This window comes from Nannospalax galili, unplaced genomic scaffold (assembly GCF_000622305.1).
Source record: "Nannospalax galili isolate Female #2095 unplaced genomic scaffold, S.galili_v1.0 scaffold27, whole genome shotgun sequence".
NCBI lineage: Eukaryota > Metazoa > Chordata > Mammalia > Rodentia > Spalacidae > Nannospalax > Nannospalax galili.
Window position 1 is genome coordinate 252,354 of NW_008357993.1, and position 5,066 is coordinate 257,419.

At 37.5% G+C, this 5,066-nt stretch overlaps 1 non-coding gene across 1 annotated transcript; it reads left to right on the forward strand.

The window, feature by feature from the left end:
* The first annotated feature begins 1,925 nt into the window (after positions 1-1,925).
* Positions 1,926-2,083, forward strand: LOC115068097. Its single transcript, XR_003847476.1, has one exon. It is a non-coding gene; the product is annotated as a U1 spliceosomal RNA (small nuclear RNA).
* The last annotated feature ends 2,983 nt before the right edge of the window (positions 2,084-5,066 follow it).

Sequence of the window (5,066 nt, forward strand, 5' to 3'; positions counted from 1 at the left end):
CCCACCAGCAGTGGATGAGTGTTCCCCTTTCCCCACGTCCTCTCCAACATTTGTTATCATTTGTTCTCTTGATCTTAGCCAGTCTGACTGGGGTAAGATGAAATCTTAAAATTGTTTTAATTTGCATTTCCCTAATTATTAGTGATGTTGAACACCTTTTAAGATGCCCATTATGCTTTGTTGGTTATTCTCTTCCCCTAGGCTCCCCCCCCATATAATCCTCCATTCTTTTTTCATTTTGCATAAATTCCATTACCCTCTCTTCTTTCTTCCTGTATGATCTCTTCCTTCCTTTCATGGTCCCCTTTAATAAGACACACACACACACACACACACACACACACACACGTGCATACACACACATTAACTTCTGAATATCAGATAAAACACAAGGTTTTAGTCTTTCTGTGTCTGCCTTGTTTTGTTTAACGTATGATTTCCAGTTCCATTCATTTTTGTGCAAATGTCATTGTTTCATTTTTCTTTATGGCTGAAAAAATATTCTATTGTATATTTGCACCACATTTTTTAGTCCATTCATATGTTAATGGATGTCTAGGTAGAGTCTATTTCTTAGCTATTGCAGTAATAAAGATGGATGTGCAAGTGTCTCTATGGTGTGTTGAATTAGGAGTGGAATAGCTGACTGATATGGCAGTTTTATTTTATATTTTTAGAAACTTCCTCACTGACTTTCACGGTGGCTGCAGCAGTTTACCCTCACATCAGTAGTGTGGAAGGGCTTTAAACATTTGTCGTTTGTTTTTTCAATGCGAATCTTATCTTTTTAAATTTTTTAAAGTTTTATTGGAAAATTAGAAAGTTTATAATGAAAGAAAAAGTCATTTTGATTAGCAATAATGGCATTACCTGAATCAGCATATCCCACAAACCAGTGTCCAGTCATGGCCAGTTCCCATTGCTCTATTGGTCTATGGAATCAAAAAGAATCAGCATATCCCACAAACCAGTGTCCAGTCATGGCCAGTTCCCATTGCTCTATTGGTCTATGGAATCAAAAAGAATCAGCATATCCCACAAACCAGTGTCCAGTCATGGCCAGTTCCCATTGCTCTATTGGTCTATGGAATCAAAAAGAGATTCTTATCTTTAGATACATGTGTTAACATTCATAAATTTATTCTCATGAAGAAGACTGACTCTGAGTATGTGGACCTTTGAGTTGTCCAGCCCTTACAGACTTTCTGGTTATGACAACACCATGCCAACAGTCCACCGCAATAAACCTAACAGCCAGTTATCTCCACGTGTTGATTCTTTGTGATGCTCCCTGTGAGGATTCTTATTAAAGGGAAAAAAACCTAAGATTTAACTCACACTTATAGAGAGGCTACTGGTAATTCTCTCATTGTTTATATCCATAAAAATTAAAACACTAAAACACTTCCATGTCAAAGATCAATAAAATGTTATCTTTTGGTATCTAGAGTGAAAATTAACAAAGAATATGGAAGTCTGAATACAGATGTTTTAACCAGTAAAGTTAGGATAAACTTGGCTACCTGAGGACAACTGAACTTAGTAATGGAAAATATAACATTAATCTTCAACAGATTCAGTCATTTATCTTTTCATGAATATGCATTATATGATAATAGGAGGTTGTAATGTGTCCTCCAAAACAGCTAACCAATGAAGTCAGTCTTCTACATGAAATGAATCAAAGAAATCAAAAATAAATCCATGGACACAACTGCCTGTATAATCCACGAGAGGAAGATTTCTGGGTCAGATCTCAGGGCCGACAATGCAGCGACAGCAGAGCAATCGGCATCCACTTGTGCCTCACTTTGGTCACAAAACTGTTAGACAGTCGCTCCAGCTGATCAGGTTCCTGGTGCCCATAGGGAGCACAGCTTACCACGGAGGCTCTGGAAGGAATTTGTTAGAAAATGAAAACTTGAATACTTACCTGGCAAGACACCATGATCACGAAGTTGGTTTTCCCAGGGTGAGCCTCATTAATTGCACTTTGGATGTACTGACCCCAGCGATTTCCCCAAATGTGGGAAACTGGGCTACATAGTTTGTGGTGGTGGTGGGGCATTCATACTTTCCCCTTCAAAAAGAAAATGAACACAAAATGCTTCCCACAAAAATACTTTCTTGCTGCAACCTCACGCCAGTATCTCTCTCCTCTTTTGGGTGGCTTCGAAGTCACTTGGGGGTTCTTCCTGTTGGGAAAGTAAAACTATTAACATCCTGTTTTCCAAGGATATCATGAGCTGCTAAGGTCACTAAAAGAAAGCTAATTGTATTGTATTTTTCAATGCATAAAATAGCTCTACTTAATATACTAGATCTTTTCATTAATCATCAGCACAAGCATAAATGTTATTTAACATATTTATGACCAAACAATCCTCAAATGGGAGACTTAGCACTTTATTTTTGTTCTATGTGTTTTTGACCATTGGGTAAAGAAACATACTAAGCTCTATATTCATCTTCTTGCATCATTTTAATTTATTTTGTAGCAGTGTTCATATTCACAAATTTCCACTTACCATTTTAAGTTATCAAATTTAATTAATTGTGATGGGCTTAGGAATAGTATTTTTCTTTTAGAATTTTATGCATGACTATTATTTGTGCATTATTTCCTTCTTTTCCAGTCCCCCACCAACTCCTCCTGTGTCCCCCCCATACATGCACTATCCTTATAGCTGTCCCAAATGTTATTTCAAATGGATAATAGACATAAATGCAAAATGATAAACTAAAAAATGGACAAGATAATGAAAGAAAAATCTAGGTGACCCTGAATTTGAGGAGACGATATTAAAAACACACAAAATACATGATCCATGAAAGGGAAATGGGTAAGTTAGAGCTCATTGAAATTAAAAAATAGGTCTGCTCAGCCAAACATACTGCTAAAAGCTGAACAAGCAGTGGACTAGGAGATAATTTTGGTAAAACATACATCTAATAAAGGACTTGTAACCAAAATATGTGAAGACTTCTTAAAATATAATAGCAAGTAAATAGCCTCATTTTAAAAATGGGCAAAAGGCCGGGTGTGGTGGCACATGCCTTATTCCCAGCACTCTGGAGGCAGAGACAGGCAGATCCCTGTGAGTTCAAGGCCAACCTGGTCTACATAGTGAGCTCCAGGACAGCTGGAAAAAAAAAAAAAAAAAAAAACCGACTGGGCAAAAGACATGAACATTTCACCAAAGAACATATAGGTGACAAATAAGTGTATGAAAAATAACTATGAAAAGCATAACATATTATCAGGGAACGGCAAATTAAAACAATGAGGTTACCACATACCTATTAGAATGGCTGAGATGACAATGCTGACAATTCCAGAAGTCAGCAAGGATGCCGAGCGACAGAAGCTCTCACTCAGTGCTGATAGGAATGCAGGAAGGTTTGATAGTTTCCTATAAAGATAATATTGATAATATGGAAACTGTGTTGGTCAAGAGAGGAACACATGCGGGGTTTCGCTGTACTATTTGCTTAATTTTCTATACACCCAAATTGCACAAAAATATTCTACTTGCAAAAATATTCTTTAAATATAGGCTTATTAATAGCGATCTAATTAAAATATTCTGTGTAGAGAAATCATTTTGTGGATAGGTGGATCAAATTGTGGCAAGTGAAACTTTGGAGTGTCAAGAAACAGAGACACTGGAATTTGTAGCTTTCAGTCTATGATAAAATCATAGATCTGCCGAGCAGAATAACTTGAATCTGGCAGATAGAAGCAGCCCTGTTTAATAAATCGTATTTTCACTGGACACACTAAACAGAAATCAACCCACTCATCAGGTGTTTTGTTTTCTGTTACTGCTCATTTATTTGACAATACACATGCTTTAAAAGTTTTCCTGTCATTTGTTTCTCTTCAAAAATATCCAAAAATCTCTAACCACGTTACCACATCCTAACATCCAGCTGCTTCTGACATATGTTATGATGATAACTGCTGGTTTCATATTCACAAAGTAGTTTATCATAGCCAGCTGAAACTATGAAGATGATTTAGGAAGAACGATATATAGTTATGTAAGTTAGACTTAGCAAGTACAGTTCTAATGTGAGAATAAGCCTGGTGGATTCAAATTAAACTTCATAATTGCCAACAGTTGAAATCATTCTTTTAATATCGCCATTATATACAAGAGACTATTCTATAATTACATATAATTACTCATTGGCTAATATTTCCTTCTAATAATGTACCAACTTCATGAAGTGATTGATAGGCTGGAGACAGTTGACTGCTCATTCACTCTTTATCCTTTACCACTTTTTGATGCCTCCCTTGCCTTTGATTCTAGCACACTAGCCTTTCTAGGCTCTCTGACTGTCCTCTTCTTAATTGGTCACTCTGCTAATTGTTGGTTCCAGTCTTCTGACTCTCTTTAGTTTTTTTCCATTTCCATCCATACTCACTTTCTCTAATCCTTACAAATGCCATTTGTATGCTGATAAGCCCCAAATTTTCATCCCTGGCCTAAATTTACCTCCCAGACTCCAAAGTCACACAGCTGCTCCAGCCAACTGGCGATCTCTTAGAAGGTCAATACACCATATCAAGAAGAGTTTCCTTCCAACTCGCTCTGCCTTCAGCTTTCTACCTCAGCTGAGGGCAATGACTCAGGTCAGAAGTTCTGAAATTCTTGATTCTTCTCTTTTTCTTATGGCCCTCAGCCAGCCCTTCAACAAATCTTGTTGTTGGCTCTGCCTGCAAAGTGTAGCCGTAATCATATTAATTTTCCCCACTTCAGCGATTTCCGTCTTATGCCAAACCACCTTGCTCTTTTAATTAAAGGGCAGACTCAGTACCTCCTGTCAGACCTTCCTGCCTTCTCACCTGCTGTACAGATGCTTTCCTGCTTTGCTCACTTACAGCAGCAGCCAGACTGATGTTTAAGTTAGATTATGTAGTCTTTCTGCTCAAAACTCTCCAATAGCCCCATTTCTCTCTAGTGGAAGTCAGCGCTGTTACAGTGACCTATGAAGCTCTTTCTGAATGAATTTATGGTCTTATGGTCTACCACTTGAGCAACAAGACATGGTTGATG